The 25,905-nt window shown below is 42.6% G+C and overlaps 1 long non-coding RNA gene across 1 annotated transcript; it reads right to left on the bottom strand.

Moving 5' to 3' along the window:
• Nucleotides 1-5,112: 5,112 nt before the first annotated feature.
• On the bottom strand, nt 5,113-25,698 carry LOC139795710 (uncharacterized). Its single transcript, XR_011725660.1, has 3 exons — nt 25,638-25,698; nt 17,822-17,945; nt 5,113-5,165 (listed from the first exon to the last, which is right to left on the bottom strand). It is a non-coding gene; the product is annotated as an uncharacterized lncRNA (long non-coding RNA).
• Between the last annotated feature and the right edge of the window lie 207 nt (nt 25,699-25,905).

Below are 25,905 nucleotides of genomic sequence, written 5' to 3'. Positions count from 1 at the left end.
AGAAATATTGCTGTAACTCCTACAATTCCTGACTTGAGGAGTCTAAAGTATGGTCCCTCTCTAGCTGGCAGAGCACTAAAATGTATACAGGACCTGGCAGAGGTGTTTATCTGATCAAGTACGGGTTTGGTGATCAGGTAGTGAGGTGGATCAGGAACTGGTTGAAAGGAAGGAGTCAGAGAGTTGTAGTCAATGGGGCAGAATCTGGTTGGAGGTGTGTGACTAGTGGAGTCCCTCAGGGGTCGGTACTGGGACCGGTGTTGTTCAATATCTTCATCAACGACTTGGATGAGGGTATAGAATGTACCCTCAGCAAGTTTGCTGATGACACTAAGCTGGGAGGAGTGGCTGACACACCAGAAGGCTGTGCTGCCATTCAGAGAGACTTAGACAGGCTGGAGAGTTGGGCAGGGAGAAACATGATGAAATTCAACAAGGGGAAGTGTAGAGTTTTGCATTTGGGGAAGAACAACACAATGCCCCAGTACAGGTTGGGGGCTGAGCTGCTGGAGAGCAGTGTAGGTGAAAGAGACCTGGGGGTCCTGGTAGACAAGAAGATGCCCATGAGCCAGCAATGTGCCCTTGTGGCCAAGAAGGCCAATGGCATCCTGGGGTGCATTAGAAAGGGTGTGGTTAGTAGGTCAAGAGAGGTTCTCCTCCCCCTCTATTCTGCATTGGTGAGGCCACACCTGGAGTATTGTGTCCAGTTCTGGGCCCCTCAGTTCAAGAAGGACAGGGAAGTGCTTGAAAGAGTCCAGCGCAGAGCTACTGAGATGATTAAGGGAGTGGAACATCTCCCTTATGAGGAAAGGCTGAGGGAGCTGGGTCTCTTTAGTTTGGAGAAAAGGAGACTGAGGGGTGACCTCATCAATGTTTTCAAATATGTAAGGGGTGAGTGTCAGGGAGATGGAGTTAGGCTTTTCTCAGTGGTGACCAGTGATAGGACAAGGGGTAATGGGTGTAAATTGGAGCATAGGAGGTTCAAGTTGAATATCAGAAAAAATTTTTTTACTGTAAGGGTGACGGAGCCCTGGAACAGGCTGCCCAGGGGGGTTGTGGAGTCTCCTTCACTGGAGACATTCAAAACCCTCCTGGACACGTTCCTAGGGGATGTACTCTAGGGGGCCCTGCTCTGGCAGGGGGGGTTGGACTAGATGATCTTTCCAGGTCCCTTCCAACCCCTAGGATTCTATGATTCTATGATTTACAGCTTTCATCCTAGGGGTGCATTAGCTACTGAATTGACTGTATTGTTGGTAGAACAATAGGTCAAGTCCAGACCTGGTGGATCCTACCTGATGGGCAGGGATATCAATGGGAAAAGGGGCATTCATTTCAACAATGCCACTGAGCTGAAGGCAGAGGCTTCCTCTCCTTTGTTGGGGGCATTAAACCATTCCCTCCTTGTGCTGGTGGCCAATGCACAGCCAGCCCCAGGAGCATTTGCATTGTCATTGGGAGCAATCTGCCAAAATGTGGGAAGCAAGAATGTCTAGAGAGAGAATGCAGGCACCCATATATGCAGAAAAAGGTTATAAGTGGAAAAAACACCAGTTTTAACTCTGAAGGCTTTTATTCCTTATTTTTCCTCCTCCCTCCCTTTTTTTTTTTTCGACATAAATCACAAACCTTCCCACTTTCAGCCAATTGCTGGGGTGTGGGTAAACAGCATGGTCAGCCCTCACCATTTTGTTATGAATGTTGTGATACCTGATGTCTTCTTCCAGCCCATCTTCCTTAGAGTCCCTTAGCTATGAGACACCTTCTTCTTTAGTCTACAACAGCTGGAACAACTTTCTAACCTTCATGGTCACAGAAGTGACCTCGAAAACCCTTCCTGTGGTGACAAGGTTCCCACTCTGGATGCTCATCCCTTTGGACCAGAGGGTTTCCCAATGCATATCCCCTACCCAGTGCTGGAAAATAAGAGTTTGGGAAATGGAAGGTGAAAACAGTCTGTCAATAGCAACAGTTCACCAGGAAAAAAATCCTGGTAAGTGCCAGCTGCACCAGCAGGGGATGCCAGCATCTACTGTTCTGCCATCACAGCCTTAATGTTTGTCTTGACATATTCCCTCCCATCCTGATTGTGTAAACTTGCCAGTCAGTGTTATTTCCCTTAGTTTTATCAGTTGATGCAGAAAATTCCTAAATTCTTTCAGTCCTGTGTCAGCTGTAAAGGTGATCAGCGAGGATCTGTTTTGCTCCTTTGGGTCATTACTAAATAACTTGTGTAAAGCAGAAAGGAATACTGAGTTACTACAGGCTTCCAAGTGGAAAGTTGCAGAACTTCACTAGGCACAGACAACTACAAAAAAGCTTCAAATCATCTTCTGTAAATAGCACAGAGACATAATGCCATACCCTCAGCAGCTGATCTAAACACTTCTAGGAAAAGCAGCCTTGGAAAAGGTCCACAGACTCAGATCTGGTGTTTGGGCGCTATAGGTTTTCTCAGTATGTTAGAAATGAGTGGGCACAAGGCTTCACAACAAAGTTTAAATGTCTCCAAAAGTACACAGAGTGCTATGGTGTCAAGGAAGCAGCTGAATTTGAAACATAGATACAGCTCCAGAGCTTGCTGTCTCAAGAGGAACAAAATTCCTACAACTGATTCATCTGCCAAAAAAAATCCAAGTCACATCTCGGACTAAAAGGGCTTTTCCACTTCAAGGCTTGCTCAGATGACAAAGGCAGAGGTGAGGATGTCTCACGTGCACACTTTTTCATCAAGGGACCCACTTCTATTGTTAGGAGAGCTGGAAAAAGCAAAGCAATCCCCCTGGAAAGGACAGGACTCAGAGGGCACCATCAGGATGGAGCAGGCTACCCCTTGCCTACAAGAAGAGAGTCAGCATTGCACAGGGTCAGTCGCCCATATTCCCGGAAAAAAAATCCTGATCAACAAAATGGAAGGGCACAGAGTGCTGGTAACATAAAGTACAACCCCTTCCATCCCCAGGGGAACATCTCCTGGTCCCACACCTGACATAACAACAAAGGAAAAGGGGAGAAAGGAGAGTGTAGGGTGCCAAAGTCAGGGGGCATTCACACCCCAGGATGCAGTGCAGTTGAGGGGTAGCAGAGAGGACACAAAAGCTGCATGAGATGCTACAGATATAAAACCAGAACATACAGGCATGTCCTAAGTTCTGCCCATATCCAAACCCAAATATCTACCTCCCTGCTTATCCAGTGAACATCCCATTCAGCTGAGCAGTGTTTAACATCAATTCTTCAAGGTTAAGGCCCCAGGAGAGTCTTTTTCCCAGTCAATTCTTTGATTGCCTTCACCTCCATCTCTCCCAGTACCCTGGATGCCCCCAAACCAGTTGGGATAAGCAAACTTGTGCTTAATTTTCTGTCTACTTCATTCACCACTTCAGCGGGGAAAAAAAAAGCCCCAACCTTTGCTTGTTCAGCTGGCTTAATATTGAGGATAGGGAGTGATATGATTATGCTAAAATTAATCCAATTTGCATGGAAATACTTAAGGAGAAAATATTTATTCATGATTGGGAGGGAACTCATCCAAGAATGTAAACTAAAGGTAGACATTTTAAAAAAACCAAAACAGCATAAACATTGATAGCCATAACTTTCCTACAATTAGCTGCCAGGTATAATTAATTTGTGCTTCCAGTCATATTAAATCACTAACAAGCATAACATGTTTGAAATAAAGAAATAATTCAAATAAAATGCAATTAGGGAGATCCAGTTATTTCAGTCTGGGCAAAGTGACCCTCACATTAATAGCCTGATGGTTAATGAAGCTGACTTTAAAAGGATTCCTTTTTCTCCCCATGCACATTATCTTTATTTTTTCCTCAACTTCCATATAAAGTTTCAAAATTTAATTAAATATGCTCCACAGTCTGGAGGAGTCAAAAGCAAGAGATATGTCAACTACAGAAACTTCTTGCAAGCAGCCTGCCAACTGAGGGAGTCAGATGCTGGGTTATTGTTAAGCTGAAGCAGAAGGAGATAAAAAATACATAAGCATGTATTTTCACACACTTTCAGCTGAATACTGTGAAAGGTGGTGTTCCTTAGTAAAACCAGTCCTACTCTGACTTAGGATAAGGGACTGAGGTTTCAAGGGAGGGGTGAAATTGCCAAAATGTACAAGACAGATCTCTAGTTTAGTGCAGTGGAGTTTTATCTCTGAGAGCTCTCTGGTTCTTGAAAAAGACCCCTGGCCCTCAGCTTGGGATTGTGTTTGATCAAAACCAGCTCAGAGGGATCAGCATCTCACTGTTTTGCTGCTTTTCTGAGCAAGGCTCCTAAGAAGAGGATTGCCATGGACAAGGAGCAGAGGAACATTGCTGGGAAATCCTGCTCTGCTTCCACAGCACATGAGCATTGGATGAGCCAGAAGCATTTGAGCACTGACTGAGGACACAAACAAACACACACATCACTAATTATCCCTTTAATTTGTTGGGATTCCTCTGCTAGAGATTTATAGCCTTTCCATCAGAGTCAGGGATGTGTACAGCATGAATGGTCCTCACTGACTTGTTCACCAAAGCAGATGAGAAGCATTCAGCTGAGAGGGGGGCTCATTGCCACTCATCACCACACCAACTTTAGGCAGCCTATAAGCACGCAAAAGAATAAAAAATGAGTATGCAAAAAAAAAAAAGAGAGACAAAGAAAATAATCTCATGAGCTTCTATTCTCACCTGGTGCCCTGCTACCAAAATAAGCACCTGGTAATTCATGCATCTATTATCCCATGGAGAAAATACTGTTATTTATTCTGTCTGTGCAGAGGTAAAAAGAGGACAGGATTTCAGCGTGGCCCTGCTCCTGAATCAGCAACTAAGATGCTGGTAATTTGGTTCTGAGAAAGAAAAAAATGAGAACTCCTGGGAACACATGCTGCTAAAGGACACAGCAGCTCTTTTCTTATTACTTCCACCCCCTTTTAGCAGGGGAGAACATTGCAGATTGTTTGTAAATAAGCAAGGTTCATGCAACTGATAGGGGATGCCTTTTGCTACCTCAGGAACAGCTTCAGAACCAGGCAAGGCAGAGGTGGCTGTATAAATACACAAGAAAGTCAGGCAAAACCAGACCAAATCTTCTGTCAAGATTCCCACTTGCAAAAAAAAAAAAAAAAAAAAAAAAAAAAAAAAAAAAAAAAAAAAAAAAAATCACTGAAGCCACCATCACCTGCAATTGAAGAGATGCCCAGCTGAGCATGCTGAGATTTTGTGAAAAAAATCAACCTGGACAGGTGATACATGACAGAGGTCAGCAAAGGAAAGAGCATCTTTGAAAAGACAGATAAAAACTGACCTTACACTGTCTATCCCAGCATCAGACACCAAATGAAACTTGCAAGAGCAAGGCTCAGGAAAAATAGAAGCCATTTCCCGCTTGCTACAGAACATCCTGCAAGAGGACATTGTGGATGGGAAATGTTTGCATGGGCTGACAGAAAACCTCTCCAAGAACTCTGAAGAGACAGATATTTAGGGTTATTAAGCAGAACACACAGACATACCAGGTTTTTAAAAGGATGGAAACTGGGAAAGTACCTGGAGAAACTGTGTTTCTTGTTTCCAGCCTTCCCTGGGCACCTGCTTGTACCTGCCTGGATAGAGAGCTCAATAAACCCTTAGACTGAGCAAGGCCAGATGCTCCTAAACTCTGGAATCTTGTGCCTATCACAAGAGGACCTATTTTGGGTGTGTGTTAATGTAACTCTACTGACTCTAACAATTACTCCCACAGCAGTCAGTAGGTGAGCCTGAATTTTAACTCAGACCACTCAAGCCTAGAACCAGTGTTCTATCCACCCCCAAGCTTTCTGCTCTGGTGCAGGGCACACTGCTGGATCTGGTTGGTTTTTTTTCTGGAGCACAAAGTATCCTGAGATGTGGCTCACGGACCCAACGAGTTCACAGATTTACAGTACATTAACTACAGTCATGGGAAAATGGTTTTTTCTCCTATAAAGCAGGTCTTGTGTAATATGTAAATGCCACCAGGGATTAGCACCAGAAATTATTTTTCCAGCGTGTGAAAGTGTGCTGGGACAATTCTCAGAAGGTCCAGCTCCAGCCAAGCCCCAGGACAGACCCAGAGACAAGTGCAGAACTCTCAGTGCCACTGCCCATCAGAGATGGGCAGGACCAGCTGAGAAGAGAGAAGGAAACATATGCAAAAGTAATAATTTATACCAGAGTTTCATTGCCCAATCTAGCTGAACTTGCTCTGACAGAAAACAGCTCAAGCAGAAAATCTCCCTTTTGGTAACATAATATTTGATAGGCATTTTGTCCTTTAAGCAACAGTCCTGCAAAATTCAAATGAGGTGAAAGATCATATAATTCTGTACACATTGCTTTTGTCACCTATAAAGCAGAGAGGCTTCTCGTGTGTATTTTTATTATTATGGTGCAGAGGTCTAGGGGAAGAAAATAGCATTTTCATTCAAGTGGTTAAAAAACACAGGACTCTAAATATTTTCTTGATCACGGTAAATAAGATTCTTTCTGAAGACAGTAGCAGCTTTCAGATTGTGAAATAATTAAAGTCAGAGGAAGTAAGCTGCATATGAATATGCTTTTAAAACCATATGCAGCACTATCAGAGAGTACATGTAACTGTGTAAGCTCAGACTGGGTGTAATGGGAACACGAATTTATCATTTTTCTCAAAATATACACACTAATACTTTTTTTCCTAAAACTATAAACTTACCTGTTGCATATACATTCTGCAAATATTTTTTTCTTTATATCTTTTGATGAGTTAATTCTGGTTTTTGTTGTGGGAATACCATTTAATACACAGAAGACCATCAGACCAATGTATTTTTGAGTCTGGTATTTCTTCTCCTCTTTATATGACAAATGAATCTGAAGTGAGTAGAATCACAGAATTGTCATGGTTGGAAAAGACCTCTAAGAAGATGTAGGCAGGGTTAGGAATGAGCTTTTTAACACCTGTGCACAAATATGCCAGGGTGCACTACATATACTTGCAAAGTTTGGGCTCTTCTTGGTCAAAATATGGAAAGAAATGGCTTAGGGTAGACTGAGAAGTTATTCCAAGAAGGATGACACTTTTTTAATTTGCTATAAGAACTCGCTTAAATGAGTCCCAGGCTGCCTAATAATTCCCAAAATAATGTAGCAGTTCTCCAAATTTAGTCACCTATCTGTTCATATTTGTAAGCTGGGTTTATAAAAAGGTGAACACCTCCCAAATGAAAATATCCTGGATATCAGAAGAGTGAACCCTTTGGCACATTCAGAGCTACCAATGCATGCTAAAGGCTCCAAGTCATTTTGGAAGAGACAGGACAGCCCAGCAAATCCCAAATGGCACAAAAGAAATCTGCAGGATTAGACATGGTTTAAATAATATTGCTGAAAAACATGGAATAGATCTGAAAGACAAAGTGAAATGTAGGGTGCATAAGAATTTGAAGAGGAAGCCAGCAGAAAAACAACTACAACTAAAAAAAAAAAACCAAACAAAAAAACCCAAAAAAACCCAAACCAAAACAAAAAAAACTACAACCAAAGGGGAAATGACCAAATCTATTTGACCTTTCCAGCTGACTGAAATCTAAACACTAAAAAAACAACCCAAAATAGTGACAACTAATTTGTGACCTAATATTACCCCTGGTTTAACTATATTAAGATAAATGAACACATTTAGTTATCTAGGGGGGGGGAGAAATATGTCTACACAGACAGAACTTCTCTCTCTGACCCAGTGAGAGGAAGAAGATGGATCAGGCTGACCCAAATTTCGTTGAGTGTTGGAAACTAAGGATAAGATTTTCAAAGCTGTCAAAGAGGTTTCAACCACATTCCTGGCTTGTTAGTTGTGACCTCTCAAGCATCACAGTTTTCTTCTGCCTGTATTTTTTTTCCCTGCTATGATGCAGTGGATATATCCATATGATGGGATCTTTTTGGGTTGCCTACTTTTCTTGCAAACATTAATGATTTTTTTTTTTCAGAGTAATGTGTGGCTCAGAAGTTATTTCTATGCTACTGCCCACTGTATTTTTTTTATTCTATTCTCAGCATCCTTCTGAACGTTCATTAAATAGGAGCAGGACAGCTTTTGTTTCTCCTGGGTATATTCCCTGCATTAAAAATTCTAATACAGAGCTTCTGCTCTGGTTGCAGAAGACCAGCATTTCTGATATTTAAACAAAGACAGCAGATTTTCCAAGATTTTTTTTTTTTTTTATGCAATCTCCTGGCCTGCCAAGTGGCCTAGCACATGGTGTGTACAGATGCCTTAGAAGACAGACAACTTTCATACCATACATTCCTTTGCTGCTCTTCTGCTGTGAATGACAACAACATTTTCCACTCATCCTGGTGGCAATGATTCCAGCCTTATCAGAGATTGCCAGGCTAGTTCCTAAGACTTCACAGCACTTTGCATTTTAGAATAACTTTTTCTGACCCTCTTTTCCTTTTTGCTTCTTCACTCCCTCTCCCCGCCTTTTTTTTTTTTTTTTCTGATTTTTTTTTTTTTTTGTTGTTATTGGTGGTGGTGTTGGTTTTTTAAGAAGCAACTTGCTTTGTGCCATTTGCTTTCTCAGCAGGGCTGTTACCAGCACAAGGCACTACAGGAGGACAGCTGGGAAGGGAGAGAAAAAGTCAGATCCTTAAGAACATAACCATGGATTTAAACATATGAGCCTGCACTGCAAATTGTTTTGTTATGCAATTTATATCAAACTCATTCCATAAGTCAGGGGCATACCCTGAAGAGTGTAAAATTCATAGAAACAGTCAAAGACCAAGAAGCACACACTCGTACAGATAAAGCAAATGAAGAGACCATTTGTTTCTGGGAACTGGCTCCACATTCTGAAGCAGAGAAAGTGGTTTACAAAAAAAAAACAAAAAAAAAAAAACCCTCACAGCTGGGGGAAACACAGGTGTCAAAGTCTGTTGTTGCTGCTTTTGTTGTGGTTCAGAACAGGCAGGCACACTTGATATGCAAGAGAAAAAAAATATAAGATACTTGAACTGAATTTCCCCACACTAAATGGATGCAGCAACCAGGTGGATCATGTTTTTCATATTTTTTCTCTCACTTTGTGTTTTGCATGATGAAGACTTTCCTGGTGAACAGAACCCAGACAGTGCAACACAAGCCCAGGATATGGACTGCGGGTTCAACCCATCTTAAGAAGCAGTTCCAGAACTGGGTTTGCACTTAGGTGGGAGCTGCCTGGGTATTATCTTGTTGTGAGTATGACACCAGTTTAGCTGCCTGGGTATTATCTTGTTGGCTTCCTCTAACATTCAGCAGCAAAGCTTCAACCTGAAGACAGCAGTGAGTAGGGCAGCCAGAGCTTACTGAAATCACTACCTAAAAGTCAGCTTGTGACAGAAACCAGGTGACACCATTACTGATTTTTCCCTTTGGTTCAAACCCATACTAACCAGCAGACCTTGGCAGCTGCCCCTGGTTCTTTCCTGTTAAAAAAGCTCAGATGGGAGACTAGTTTGGGAGGAGAGAAAGTCACAGGGAATCCGGCTCCGAGCTGGCATCCTGGTGGTTTAACCGAAGATGAACATTTTGTTCAACTCTTGCCCCTTTCCCCGGGGTGGCCAGCATTGCTTCAAATGCCTCCTGACTTAAATGGTGACAGCTGCAGGACACAGACTCATGTATCACAAGCTGCTTGCAACAGGAGATAGCTGCAGGGCAGAACTTCAAAGCCTCTGGTTGCAACCACCCGGATGGCGCGGAGCCGCTGCCAGCTGGGAGCTCCGAGCTCAGATGTGGGGATGTGGCCTTGCAAGGAACTGGCCACTTGCCATCTCTTGGAGGTGCTGGATATCCACCCCAAAAGAGAGGCTGGAAAATGGAGGGGAACCCTTAGAGGAGAAGAATTTGATGCAACATTGCTAGTGAGTGCATTGGAATGAGCTGAATCACCTTGGGCTCCTCCAAAACCTGAGAGCAGGACATCAACCCATGGGGTTTTCTGCTCTTTCAAGAAAAGGACCACAAAATTAAGGTGAGGAACAACTTAGCTGATTTTAGCTTGCTTGTTCCACCACACCAGCTTCAAACAATGTTTATAAAGTTTTGTGGAATAAGAACAGTGGTGGTTCCATTATTATTTCTTGGTACTTGAAGAGTATCTCACAGTTCTTCCACCTTCACAGGAAATTATCCACACCCTGATCCGCATCCATGCCCTTTCCCAGTGTCACTACTGCCTCAGGCAGCATTAGCTGGAAATACAGAGTCCTCTAACACTAATTTGGGTGCCTAATTTATTTTCAGACTCATGCAGAAGAATGTAGTGCAGGTGACAGTTCAGTGAATTCAAGTGAAAATTGCTCTTTTAACCAAGGGATGTCTGAGCCTAAAGGCTTTATTCTTTATTTCTGTTGCCAGCATCTGACATGGCATTGGCTGAGCCTCCTGATGGGGCTGCAGTCTAAGTTCAGTGGGTTAATTTTAGATGTGCCAGAACTTCGAGCCATGACCTGACCACTTCAGAAATGAGTACAGCCCAGTGGCACCAGTTCACAATTTCAACCAAGCTCTGCCAAAGGTAGGGATGGAGGAAAAGGTTGAGCAAACTTCTGCCCTTTTCACACCTCTTCCACATTAGCACAGCCTCACTGACTTAAATGAAATCCCAAGATCTCAAGATTTAAGATCCCAAGATCTCTGGCAACCAGATAGAAATAGTGCAATGCACCAGTGGTTATTGGTTGTATAGTGGCACTGCTGAAAGGGCACATTGGGCTGGCTGACCATGTTCAGAAAATGCCTTTGTGGGGCTTGCCCAGTGACTTTCCACGTTGCACACAAGATTTTGATCTCCTAACACACATTTTATGTTTCTACAAGTTGGCACCAAGCCTCTCTCTTGCTCTGTGACCTCTCGTGCTAGCTTCACCTGGCAGAAAGAGCCTCAGGAAAGGAAGCACTGATGCTCTGCACCTAGAAATAGTTGGGCCCTACTGCAGAGGAGCTGGGTGGGAAGGTGCACATTCCCCCACTCCATAACTTTCAACCATGATTTTAGGGCAATTTATGACTGGGAACAACTGGAGCTGTCATACCACAAGCTGCTCTGTGTACCAGTCTGTCCTCAGGCAGCCATACAAGTAGGCATGGTACAGCTTTTTATTTATTCTAACCTGCTTTCTTGTTTTCTGTAGCACAGAGATAATTAAGGAAGAGGTTTTTCAGATACCAAAAAAACTACAACCCAAAATTTTAATGATCTCTGTCTCATTTCTCCACTGCATACGAAGATAATTATTTTTAACTTACACATTTATGGACTTTTCTCCATTCTGGCCAGTCAAGAAAACCTCAGAGCTACTCCTAAAAGGTGACCACTCCTTTAACATTCCAGAACCTGGGAAGAGGATGCACTTTGCATCAAAACTTCTTCTGCTCTTTCCCTTTGAAAGTTTTGAAGACAACGAAATCAAGGTGGCATCTCCTCTAAAATCTTTCCTTTTTGGTTTTGGATTCCAAACCCCTGGGATTTTTGAGCTGCACCTGGCTATGGCTCCTTAAGCATTCATTCCATACACACAAATGAAGAGGAGAGAACATGAGACAGAGGAGGCTCACTCAGAGCATCGGGGAATTTTGCAAGTGTTTGGGGAATAAAAGTCAGAAGCATAATAACTCTGTCAATAATGCATTATACTTGAAAGGGCCTGGATATATCTATCACTTAGCAAGTTACAGTCTCACTTTTAGGGGAGTTTCACATGTAAAACCTTCACCTAATTTGACGGACCAGTGCTTTCAAGCCAGTCAGCACCTGCTCTCCAACTTGCCAGACTCCCAAAGTGTTTTAAGTGAAGCCAAAGGCTCAGGACTTAATTAGCAGTGAAATACCTTCTTCCACTGATCGGTTTGCTCCAGATCTCCTGAGGGACATGGATTTGTCTCTACCTGGAATCCCCAACCCCACCCTCAGCTGCTCATCAGGGGGTTTGTGTTCTCTCCTTTGGCAGACGCTTACCCACCCCGTGTGCTGCGGCGCAGGAGGCTGCGTGGCTCTGGGAGGCAAGTTGGAGCAGCTTCATCTTTTTCTAAGCCTCCCAGCTCTGCCAAAGCAAACAAGACAAGGTGACACGCTTTTCTTGCTGCTTCTTGGTAAGACAAGACTTATTAGTTGGTCCCAGGAGAGGTTTTTTCTTTTTCTTCCTGCGGGGGTAACAGCCGTTCAGGTGCAACGCTTCAGTTGGAAAGGTTTTTAACTCCTCTGGCAGCCCCAGAAGTCAAAGTCTCACCTCAGCTCAGGAAAAGATCTTTGCTAGCAGTTTAAGAGCAGAGGTGAAGGGGTAGCCACTATAAGGGGGATTTTCACAGGTGGTATCAGACGCCCAGTTCAGTCTCTTGCAAGAGACAGAGAGGGATCTATGGGAAAGAGTCCAACAGAGAGCTGTGAGGAAGATCCAGGGACTTAAACATCTCCACAATGAAGAAAGACTGAGAAAACTGGGGCTGTTTAGCTTGGAGAAAAGAAGGCTGAGAGAGGACCTTATTAATGCCTTTAAAAAAACATCTGAGGAGTGAGTGTCAAGAGGATGAGGCCAATTTCTTTTCAGTGGTGTCCAGTAACAGGACAAGGAATAATGGATTGGACCATTTCTCCCCAACACGAGGAGAAAATTCTTTTCTGTGAGGGTGATGGAGCCCTGGCCCAAGATGCCCAGAGATGTTGTGGAATCTCCTTCTCTGGAGACTTCCAAAACCCATCCAGATGTGTTCCTGTGTGTCCTGCCCTGGGTGATCCTGTGTGGCAGGACTAGAAGAGCTCTTGAGGTCCCTTCCAAGCCCTGGCATTCTATGGTTCTGTGATCCTGTGATCCACAAGGCTATGAGGAAATGCTTTAGGATCTTGGGCAATACCAAGTTACAAAGTCTCATTGTAGAGGAATGACTGGCAAGAACTCAGGCCACAAAGCTCTTAACACCTCTGCTGAATGGAGACTCTTATTAACAGAGCAAGAACTGGGCCCTGATAACTTGCTTGCTCCCTTTTTGATTTTTTAGTCACTTAGATAACACAAAGCTAACCTTGTCATTCCCTTAATTTTTGCAGCTCTCTAAACATCTGTCTAAATATCCATGACCCAGAGGGGAAAAATCATATATTTAAAATACAAAATGGGTGCCAAATCTAACTCATCAGTCTCTGCTGGGATTCCTGAAAGTCTTGGGAGGAGGGACCTCGAGCAGTTTATTTTGGCATTGGTCTCAGCTAGGGAATCTTTTGATGGCAGTGACTCTGGAAGGGACCTGTGCTTTGAGAAGAAAGAAGAGTAAGCATTAATGTGAGAGCAGAAGAAAGTCTGACTGTGAAAAAGCAGGGAAAAAGTGATAAAATTCTCCTGACTTTCAGATTTTTGCATTCAAGGAGAGTAAGAAGTCAAGAAAAGGAGTTTAAAGTTGTGAGAAAGTCCTTTTCATCTAGGTAGCCCCTTTTGACCACTGAGGATTGCCCTTACCACAGGTTAGGTGTTTTGTCCCTTCTTCCCTTCAGACTCCAGATGGAAGGAGACTGTCCCAGTCTATTGGAACAATCCTTGAGATATTTTTCTTTGATTAAAAATGTTCCCATTGCTAATATCCTGCTACTTGCACTGCCTCTTGAAGCTCCTCACCAGCATTCCACTCCAGAAACAAGAAACAAGTGAAATTCAGATTAAAAGTGCTACAGTAATTAGAAAGCTCATTTACCTTTTGTCTTCTACTGTTATTTTGTAGTCCCAATGTTTTTTAGTACACTGTCTGATTTGACAACAACAGAACAAAAAGAATGGGACAAAAGGGTTTTCTTTTGGCTGTGGTTTCTTATCTTCCTGCAGCCGTTTTTAACTTGAGGCCAATTTTTTGAGCTTTGTTTGGAAAAGAAAACCCAGTTCTGGTGGGTGGTGGCAGAACTTAGTCCCATCTCATCTCTGCTTTTGCCTGGACAGAGTCTGAACCAGTGTCTGCCAGGTTTTAACCTCCCTGCCAGGGTGTCTGCCTGGGGTCAGGTTATCTGAGTCTTTTCTGCTCACTCTGCTGTGTTTTGCACAGAATAAAATGGTTCATCAGGTCTCAGTGTGCAAAATAACTTCAGCACCAAGTTAGACAAGTCATGGGGGGAACAGAAAAGGATTGCAGTCCCTGTTCCAGGAGATGTTCACACTCTTAAATTAGTGTAAAGCTGCCTGGAGCACAGCTCTCATTTCTCATAGGTGAGTGCACTAAGCCACAAAATTATTCTCCCCGTGGCCTTCAAAATATTTCAAATATTTTCCCAATAAAAGTAGAACAAGAGCAGTTAAGAACTTCTCCCTCCTTCACCTAAATAAAGCCCTAATATCAGAGTGGTATCAATTCAAATGTTCTCAAGGTGAGGAAGGAATGTAATCCTGGCCTCCCACTTCTAAAAAGAATAAAGCCCCCACTCACTGATTTCTTGGATGAAAGGGATTTCATCTACTTTGTCATTTCCTCTCCTTAAAAGTGCTATAAACCAAAACCTTACACTAAGTATTTTGTCCTGAGTGAGAAAAATCCATTCACATTCTGGTAGAAAAAAAAAAAAAATTATTTGGCTGAAAACTTTGTGCTAAAATTCCAGTTAAACTGAGCTGAATTTAGTCTCTACTTTCTCCTGTTTAGATGCCAACCTAACCTGTAGTATCAGTGATTCACAGAGGCGTAGCCCAAATCTCTGTTAATCAATGAGATGATTTAACTAAAACCTTCTGTAAACAATCTGCTTGAAAAGCCAACACTTTTCTGTGTGGAATATCCAGCCCTCCTTTCTTAGGGACTTCTCTTTGAACATGGGAATTGGAAAAAAAAAAAAAAAAAAGCAGCTCTTGATTGAATCTTGTCTTGTGCAGTCTCAGCTTGTAAGGAATTTTGTTTAATTAAATTGGCTATAAATATATATAAATATGTATATATACATGTGTGTCTTTGCAGTTTGCTTTAAAAAGAGAGAGATCAGCTGGGAGACCACCCAATTTTCCCTGCTCCCCACTGCTGGAACCAGAATCACACAGTCCTCATATGGATTTCTTGCACATGTTTCACCAGGAACTGGGTTAAACTGGCCCAGCAGACAGCTGGACTTGTACCACTATATATACTGTGTCCAGGTTTTCAATTGTCATATTGTAAAAAATGTAATTTTTTGAGAGATATGGGTTACACCTTCACATTTTGTTTATTTTCAGCATCTTCATCACAGCCTCCCAACTGCTCCTGCTGTAGAGTCCTTGCTTAGGATGTCTCTGTTATTCTGACCAGTCCAGCAAACACTGAAATCCTCAAGCCCCACTTCTAGTTTTTACCCACTGGAATGACACCTTCAGAAAGACCATTATTTATTCAGAACCAAGCCAAAGGCTCTTGCCATAGGCATTGAAAACATTAATCTCATTAGAAGTTTTGAACTTGGATGCTGAAAGTTGCTGAAAACATTCTCAGTTATTAATCCAGGCAGGAATAGGGGCCAGGACAATCAGTACCAGGACAAACACACAAACAGGAAATTTTGCTTTTCTATGGCTTGTTTTATAGTCCTCCAGCTCTTCTAGGAAGAGAGAGAACCTGGAAAGTCTTAAAACAAAACCAATGTATTCTTTCTTAAAAACACAGGAGGTAAAGCCTGAAAAGACTGGTATTTTTCTTGCTGTCCTTGGGTAGCCAAAAACTAAAAGGAGGTACTCAGAACTTTAAAAAATTAGCCATAGTTTACAGTCACTAAAAGGAAAGAACTCAAGTGTCATGAACATGGAACTTTGATTCAAAATTCTTTCCTATTTTAAATGGTGAAAAGAAACTTTCCTGTCCTTCCAGGAAGGTTGGAGCTCCAGGCAGAGCTGACACCCTCAGGGGCAGCCTGGCAGGACTCTGGAATCCCAGCCTGGCAAAAACACCAGGAAGGCTCCTTCCTCATCTGTCAAGGAACTCAATGAGTTCCTGAAAAACTGTTTGATTTCACCCATGCAGCTTCCTCCTCACAACACAACTTGAAGTTTGAATATTTGGGATTAATTTCCCAACTGCCCTTGCCTTCCCAAGTGCCCAATTCCACATCCCTTCCATACCTCAGCTACTCATGGACCATCCAGGATATTTTATGGGGCTGGTAGATGGAATTCTACATGTTACCAGCACCTTTATGTGCCACAGGACAGTACAGATGTGGCTCAAGGGGATGCCAGGTAGTTCATCCATGGTGTATTTAGGTGGCAGAAAAAAATGAGAACTGTTACTGCCAACAAAATACACCTTCACTGGAAGGAATCACCTTGTGTTTTTCTAGAGTCCTTGGTCAATATCTGGTCCAGGCTGTGCTCAGCACAACAGGGACGTGTGTGTGTGTGTGTGTGTGTGTGTGTAGATACAGAATTGTTTGTAGGTAAACAGAGCTGCAGCCTTTGCCCTGGAGAGCCTGCATTCTTTTAGCATCCTTCAGCACACCTATCACATAACTCTCTCCCTTAGCACCCTGCTGACCTCTGCACACTCAGGAGAGCTAAGTCAAGCTTCTTCCCACCTGCTTGCTGGGATGATTTGTCCCTTTAGGGCTGCTGGATCAGGCACAGATGAAGTCAGCAGGCAACAGACCTCAGCAAATGAAAAGACAGTGGTGAATTCCTGGTGTTAGAGAGACCTTAGAAAGAGAATCACACGATGTTTAGGTTGGAAGAGACCTCCAAGATCATCCAGTTCAACCTTTGACCAACACCACAGTCAGCTACTAAACCATCTCCTTAAGGACCAGATCCAAATGCCTTTAAATGCCTCCAGGGGTGGTGACCCCACCACTGTCCTGAGCCATTCCAGTGCCTGAGAAACCTGCAGCCAGCTCTGCTGAGCCACTTTTTCCAGCCATAGCTCCCTATGTCCTATGGTTATTCACCATGTAGGCCCATTCAGCAGCAGAACTAAAACAGAGAGGCAGTAAATCCCACTGCAATCCTCTCCATATACAACATACTTTATTATAACAGAATAAGGGGTTCAGCTCTGCTGGACCAAATCAAGTTGGCCAGTGTTAAGTATCACATTTTAGATTCAAATCCCTGCTAAACCCTCTGCTTACACTCGTGGTTAACATTATTTTTATATCTGTCTTCAGAAATGAAAGACAGCAGCAGCTCACACGTAGCAGCGACAGCATCAGCAGCTTTTAAAGGCCAACCCCACAGATTAAAGGGTGATACACTGAGCACCAAAATCCCACCACCCCAGTGTCTACTGATTAGGTTGGGAGAAAAGCTGAGTGACAAACATGTTTCCAATCTGCCTGGCCCATGCAGCGAAATGGAGCAATCTGGCCTGAAAAGGGATTTAGACTTTTGTTGTGCACAAGGGGAGAAAAAGCTGATTTAAATCCATCAACAATGCTCTCCCTCTTGGCGATCTGGGAGATAAGGAACAGAGTCTGGACACAGTTCATATCCTACCTCTCACCAGGCCCCACACTTCCACTCAAAGACAAAAGCTGGCAGATGAGGGCAAACGATGCTGCCTTGCTATTGAGCTGCCTGCTCACATAAAAACGTGTTGGACAATGCATGGAGCCTGCCTGGGGCATCTGATCTAGCAATTTTTAAAAGGAGAGAAACATATCACCTTTTTCCCTTCATCAAGACCATTGCTATTAATTAATGTGTGTATAGCACTACGTGCATAAAAAGGATCTTTATAGACAGGCAGAAAGCTCCTGCTCCAACCTGTTTAGAGCCCAAACCAGACAGGCATTTACACCAGGGCAACAACAGCCTGGTACAAGTTGGGCAGGCAAAAGAGGGACATGAGCAAAAAAAAATAAAAAAAAAAACAAAAAACCCACAAAACAAAAAAAAACAAAAAAAAAAAAAAAAAAACAAAAAAAAAAAAAAAAAAAAAAAAAAAAAAAAAAGGAAAAGGAAATAAGGCTTCTAAGACTGAGCTATTAGATCCCCTTACAAGGAAAGGAGATCACATGGTTTCTTTTATCCAGGTTATTTAATATATGCCATCTTCATGTATTTCACTGTGACTGCCATAAGGAGTGAGCCATCACATTCTCTCTTTATCTCTTGTCATAAGGACTGAGAATGAGGTGATAACTCATTTTTCTGACACCTGTCTCAGACCCTTGAAAAAGCAACAAACAAAACAAAACAAAACAAAAAAGATTTTTGCTTTGTTTTATCCAGAAGAGACGAAAAGGTTAAAAACATTTACAATCCTGCCTACGAGCAAATCTGCTCCTTGGTCTCATTTTGCTCATTTTTAAAAATAAAAGGGAACAGCCATGCAGGGATGCAGGTGGGGAGAGCCAATCCATACAAAAAGCAGCGAGGATTGTTTCCTTCTGGCAGAAAGGCACACGGTGCCCTAGGATGGTTGGGAAGATCACCAGCAAAATGGTTGCTGGAAAACAGCAGCAGCAGCCATCACCTCCCTTCCTCTGCAGATGCCCCCAGCTTTCTCCTTCACCACGATTAACACAGACTTCAGCAAGCCCTGATTGCTGCCATCTTTGGAGAGCAGTATTCAGATGCAGATTGCCTTAAATCCCATCAACCCATTCAGGCTTGTGTCTGCCTCTGTGTCTGCCTGCCTGTGTTTGGATGCATTTATAACACTGCTCACCATTCTCACTACGAGCACACCTTCTCTCCACCCTCCCCATCAGAGAGAGAAAGAGCTGAAATTGTCAAAGAGGAGAACGTGTATTTTCCAGGCTACTCTGTCAGACGCTCGTGTGTGCATCTTATAAATATTTCATACCAAATATTTAACATTATTCCTTCCCCAATCGGATCAGCTTTGAAATGCTCCTCAAAGTGAATTCTCCCCTAACAATGGCTTGACGCAAAAGCCTTTTTTCTCTCTTAAGAAGAGGAGGCTGCACATGGTCTGCTACCATAGCAGCATGAATAGTTCTTATTTAATGGAAAATAAAAGATACTTTACATTAATTCAGTGGGGGATGGAAAGCTGGGCACATGCGTACCTTGGGCTTGGAAGATGGAGGAGCATCCTACCTTGACCTCCCCTCTCCCTGTCCCATGATTATTACCCAGCTTGCATTAGAACCATAATAGGAAGTGACAAGTTTATGTAAATGATCCACACAAGGATTTTGCTCTTGTAAAACAGAGCAGTTACTCTGGGCTTTCTAATTATTTCATGCCTTGTGGTTCTGTGATGGGGCAGGGATGACTATGACTTGAAAAGTATATTGTGATTGACAAGCCACTGTCCCCCTGGAACTCATTAAGGCCTGAGCTTTGCAAGAGGGGGTAGAAAGCCCTACCAGGCACACCACACACACACACATCCTCACCCCAAGTGATGCTTGTTCTTTCAGATCATTTGGTGGGATTTTTGCACCAGTAGAGAAAAGCATCATCTGCATCTACCTCAAACAAGTACCACCCGGCTACAAATTGACCAATTATCCTCTGCTTTCCCAGGTTTATTTCAATATATCTGCAAGATTAGCAGCCACACACCTGTCAGACCAGCAGTGGGCTTTGGGTGGGAAAGTCAGTGGTTGCACAGCCCTGCATTCAGCAGACAGGGAGAAGAGAGGAGCTGGGAGAAGGGACAAGAGCTACCATCAGATCTGTCACCAGTGCATTCCTGCTGCTGTACAATTTCCACCAATGCCTCCCAGTATGTACAGAGGGACACTGCTGCCACTGCACCACCTGCTTGCCCTCCTTTCCTAAGGGATTTTTCTGGCCTTCAAACTTGCAAACAAAATTGCAATTTGTTTGGTAAAAGTAGAGCCCCTGCCTTTTGAAACGTACACCCTGCTCCAACCATGAAGAGAGGAAAAATTCTGTTCAGGCAGCTGCATTAATATCTCCCATTGTACCAGAGATTTTGAATTCTGCTGCTGGTTTGGGATATAACACAATTTAGCATAAAATCAATTGCCAACTCCATTGTGGTTGGATCTTATGGGCATGCAACATTTCTTACTTTTAGTTACGTTTGATTTGTGATTGAAGTAAACCCTCAGGAGACATTTACAAAAGGCACACGGCCCACTTCTACTCAGCCATTAGAAATTGTCACTTTGCTCACCTTCAAGCTGCCTCAATACCTATCGACTTTTTGGTATTTCAGTTTAAATTTGAGCAGAAGTTGGTATTTTAATTCATAACTTTCCAGCAACCAACCTGACCATGTCTGCAAGAATTCAGCAGGGGAAATTTGTGATTTTGCTGTTATGATCCATAAGAGCTTTGCATTGAAATCACAGCAAGCCATCATCCCTAATACTTCTGTTGTGACTAATTTGTCTGTACTTTAAAAAAAAAAAAAACCAAAACCCCAAACCTTTGGTTATGGATATTCAATCAATATGGATATTCAAGATCCAGCTCTTCAAGATTAGACCAAAGGCTCAATATCATTGATAATCAAGCAGCATAAAGACAGAAATAGAGGAAGACAGAAAAAAAAATAAACACACCAAAACCAAAGGGAAGACAACAGAAGCATCTCCATGTCAGCTACATTTTGGAGCACTGAAAAGTGAATTTACCAGGAGCTGAGCAGACTTTTCAAGCACACAGAGCATTGGTTTAATGTCTCCATTGAGATGGCTCCTGCATTATGGAAATGGGAGCACAAGAGAGACTGTCCCAGTTCAGCACAGAATGAAAATCATGCAGTTTTAAAACTAGCTGCAACTAAATCATTTAGATCTAAAATCTATAGCTGACATTTCCAGATACATCTGTTCTTTACCTTGCCCACGTCCTGCTGTGAAATGTGCAATAATTACACAGCAGATGACTTTTGTTTTCTAAGAACATGACATGGCCATTATGAATGTGGCCTGGTATTGGTCTGGTTTCCTTTTCATCTTTATCAGACATGTATCTCTCTCTCAGAGCTCTTGTTTACATAAAACAGTGCACTTGGATGCATGGTGCTTAATGAGTTTCTGTAGTAAACTACAGAGTGAGTAAACTACACTACTCCTTCTAATTATGAAAGATTTGACTGTGTTAAGAGACATAGAACTTCAGCAAATGGTGCCAGAAAGCTTCTTCCCACTTTTTTTTTTTATTGCTGTAAAGAACAGCCATAAATTATGAGAGTTAGGACAACGTTGCTTTGCCTCCAAGCAGAAGCAGTAGGAAGAGGAAAACCCCCCAGCTGTGCTCATATTTCATGCTGCAGGATCAGTGAGTGGCTCCTTCCCACATCTACAAGGTCCTGCAGAGGATGGGATGATGGAGTCAGTCAGTTTGGTCCCTCTCTGGCTACACTGGGGGTCCTTAGAAGACTTCCCAGCTTCACCTTTTCCCTTGGATGTTGATGAGCCTCAGGTGCACAAAACCCCTCTGATACCTTCTGCTTTCTAGTGAAAGAAAACCCAGGTGAGGAGGCAGTGATGGAATCAGGGTGTGATTCTCCTGTGAGGAGGCAGTGAGGTGATGGAATCAGGGTGTGCTGGTGCCCTGGCCCAGCCTCACAGACAGAGGCACCCAAGCCATCCATGACTTTGAGCCCCAAGGGTTTTATTGCCTACCCCAAACACTGAAGGTTTGGTGTGAGAAAGTCTTGCTCATTCCATCACCCTCACACCTAGGGAGAAGTGCAGCATGGCTCTATAACCTTAGCAAAAAGCAGTTTCCACAAAAACCTACAGAGGACCTGATTTAGCCCCTTTTTCTACATTTTGCCAATCTCATTATAGATGACTGAGTTCTTCCCTTAAGGAGGGCAAATAATCCCAATGTTTGGGGCTCTCAGTTCCCTGGGGTGAGCACTGCAGGGACAACCCCAGGCTATCTTAAGCAAGCTCCCATGAAACCCCAGCACAAAAGTATTCCAGAATTTGGAGGGGCAGAATCCAGGACCCACAGCCCACACTCTTCAAGATTATTGTGAGCCATCTCACCAAGACAAAAAAAAAAAAAAAAAAAAAAAAATTGTGTCTGCCATGAGAGCTGCAGGAATGAAGCTGCTTGGAGAACATCTCTGTCTCCCCTCCACCTTCCTTCCCCTGCCCTGGGCTGCATCCTCCAGGACAGGCAGCCTGGCTCTGTGGGATCTCTGATGGAGTCCAACACTTCTAGTGTGGCCAGGGGAAAACATTTTTTTAAAATATTTTGCAATACAGTATAACAAATGTGTCAGATTAGCCAAAATTGGCACCCTCAGCCCAGAAGCCAAAATTGGATTTAACAGTGAATAAGAATAGCAATATCATCCAGTAAATAATGGAAAGCCAACTTGCCTGAACCAGAAAATTATTTCAGAGTATTAGACTGATACTTTGGGGTGAGAAAACTCCCATTGCAAGTCATCAAAATACACTACAAACATTCTCATATTTTGTATTTTTACATGACTGTTGGGCAAGATATTTCTTCCTCCAGTAGAATTTGCTGTTAAAATCTAAGCCTTGGTTAGATAAGAACAAAGTAGATAAACTCTCCTGACCTCCCATTTTCACCTGTGGAGTATTATGTCCCTGTTAAGAGGCCAAACTGTTGGGGGTCATGATGAAGGACTCTGGAGTAGAAGAGTCCTAAAATGTCACAACAAATATGGGTCTCTAGAGAAAGATTTCACCCAGGCACCTGTTACAGAAATAAAATGCTCAAGGGTTTAGGGAGTCTCTTTGGATCTGCTTATAGGTGTAGTTTGGTCAGGACATTGTTGATACCAGGCCAGGCATCATTTAGTGCTAATTATTTTGGTTTATTACTACACATGCATCACCTTTCTCAGATTAAAGCCATCATTTTTTTTCAATTAAACACTATCCAACCAGACATCCCTAGCTGAAGACTGATACTTTCAAACCATACAGGATTACAAGGTGCAATACATGTTTAATAAAATAAAACCATATAAATAATTTCAAAGTGTCACAATGCAACATGAAAACTCTGTGTGTGCATCCAGAAGACTGATATTGCCTTGTAGGGACACCAAAAGCCTGTAATTCCTACAGAAAGTCTGAGCTGATGGAGGGAATATGGTAAAAAGCAGCAAAGGGGTCAAGAGGGAAAAAATAAGTCTCTCAAAAGTCAGATTTTTTCAGAAACCCAAAGTAGAAAAAGGAAACATATTAGTAAACAATAAAAATGGTAATTCTTTTTTTAGCCTACAGAAAAATGTATTTTGAGTATAAGCTGATGCTTAAGTACCAGGAAGAGGCAGGGTCTTTTCTTATTTAGCTCCTAGTTGAGCTCAAAAGCAACTAGAAGAGAAAACCCAACTGTGTTGGGTACTTCACATGTTCATCTTAGCTTCAGATGTTCCTGAGCAGTGCTTTGCTTCGTTTCAATGCAGCTAAAAAATCCCAGGCTTTCTAGTCAAATAGGATATTTCTTTCTGCAGCACAGTCTGATTATTATGGATCTGCTCCCACAGGCTTCATGCAACCCCTTCCTTAAGACTATTTCCTCCAGTTCTCTAATCCACAAACACTGTTCCACAGAATAACAGGCTCATCACTGCCCTACTTTTAAAAAGGCAAAAAGTTTTTGCCATGCTGCAAAATGGTACTTCCCAAACAACCCATTAAGCTGTCCAGCCAATTCAATTCCTCCTCCATTTCCTTGCTTGGTGTTATCTCCCTCAGCATCTTGTTTTGTAGAGTTCAGTTTGGATTGCAATGTCACTTAAACCACCTATGGCTCCACACAAATATTCAGTAACAGCAACACCTGACTTGAGAGCCATAAAACGCTTTCCAGGCTTTCATTCCTAGAAGAAATCTCAGACATTTAGGCATTCCTGGATGGATAACTGGAGCACAGAACTCCACAAGCTATCAAGTGAGAATTAAAAAGCAGGGAAAACTGAAGTTTTCAGAGCCTTCCTGAACATTTTTGCTACGTTGCCCAATTAAGTCTTCAAGCTATAAATTTAGGTTCACAACACATGGGTATATGAGTAACTCTGCAACTTTTTTGAATCAAAAACTCTTGAATCAAAAATGTCTCTTATGAAGATGCAGATCATTTTATAGTCTCAGGCTGGGGAGGTCTTGTGCCCAAGTGACACAGGACTCCCACAGAGGTTGCCACCAAGAATTCCATCAAAACCACCAAGGTTCATGCACTAAACTTGGCATTCCTTTCCCACTTGCCTGTGATATGATCAGGCTCTATAGTAGGTTCATATTTATCTGACAAAATGACACATTATATCACAAGGAGTCCAAATGTTACCAAAGAAACAGAAGCCTGAAGCAAGGAATATGCTGCCCAAGTACACAAGAACAGTGCTGAGTTCCCAAGAAGGAACTTGCACTCCCACATCACCATGTGATACCCACATGAAGCCAGGTATCAATAAAAAGGGAGAAAAAGAGGATAATTCCAACTGAAGTGAAATTTTGGGGGGAAAAAATACATTCTGGGACAAAAGAAAAACTTGCTCTAGAAATTCCAGAGGGCCTAAAAGCAATAAAAGAAGTTAATCATTTTCAGACAGATTTGCAGAGTGCATACAACAACTTTTTCCCAAAAAAAACCCACCTTCTCTAGCATGAAACAAAGTTGGCATTGAAGGATGTACCTCACTGCCCCAGGTCAGCTGTGCCCATGGATTCTGTTGTAATCAGCTTGACTGAGCTTCTGATCAGGATCCTGCTATCTGTGGATGAAATAAAAGGATGAGGTTAGCAGTCCTGCCCCTAGCATTTGGTTGCTCTTCACTCACAGTAAGTCAGCAGCCCACATGCCATTGTTCCAGGCTGTCCTCAAAGTCCAGATTTCACTCTGATTTTTTTTTTTTCCCCCCAAAAAATTCAGAGCTGTTCACATATGGTCTGTCCTGGGAGACCACAAGTCTCCCTGGGGAGAATCCCACCCTTCAGACTGTAACATGCAAGAAATGAGGGGAAGAGAATGGGGACAAGCAAGGCCAAATACCCCTTCTCTTGCCTTAGGGGCTTGGACATGTGCAGATTGTTCAGTCCTTGCTGCACCACATCAGGAGGGGAGCCCAGTTTCCTGGGAATTTTTTACTGGCAAACCAGCACAAAGACTGCAGGCTGACACAATGAAATGAGGACATGGATCTGGTAATTCACATCCTTCTGATAGAGCAGAATTATTGCCAAGGTGTCTTCTAGGCTCAGCCCTTTGTCTAGGGCAGTTCTGCTTTACACAGGCTGATCCCCCAGGAAAATCCAAAAATGCAGTTAGGTTTACCAGCACAAATCAAGTAGTTTTTGTATAACAGAGTGCCCAAATTTCTTGCTGTGAGATAGAAGTTACCTATTCCAAAACAGATTCACATATTCCAATATAAAACCTGCTGTTATTGCTAATGAAATACACACTAATACTTCAGTAATATGTTATCTGCTTGAGCTCTCCTGTTTAAATGACAAATTTAGATACACATTTAGGTACAATAATACCTCTTAAAAACAAACTGTGGCCACAGAATATAGGGAATTCCAGGCACCTAGGAAGGGGTGCTGGCCAGTGGGGAGCTCTGACATTCAGCTCCACAACTCCTGCAAGGAACTGGAATTCTGATCTGCTCTGAAGAGCTGAGATGGTGCCTGGCTGTCTTGTTGTAAGAGTCTGGGAATTTCCTGCAAAGCATGGAATATGCTTGAGGCATCAAGGTTTTTTTTTTACATTTATTTGCCAAAAAAAAAAAAAAAAAAAAAAAAAAAAAAAAAAAAAAAAAAAAAAAAAAGTATTATTTGGCATTTTTCCATGGTGACTTAATTCAAAGGCTATGAAGAAAATGGAAATTGGAAAACACCTTTCAGTTACAAAATGTCACTCACATGCACTCTGAAGCTTGATAGTTTAAACCACAATAAGCACTGTAAGGACCAAGATAAAACCCCATGTGGATTCATAAGAGTTAACTGTAAGCATCACCAGCAGACCCCATTAG

The sequence above is a fragment of the Heliangelus exortis genome, chromosome 4, assembly GCF_036169615.1.
Source record: "Heliangelus exortis chromosome 4, bHelExo1.hap1, whole genome shotgun sequence".
NCBI classification, from domain to species: domain Eukaryota; kingdom Metazoa; phylum Chordata; class Aves; order Apodiformes; family Trochilidae; genus Heliangelus; species Heliangelus exortis.
This window is presented reverse-complemented; position numbering and strand designations above follow the sequence as displayed.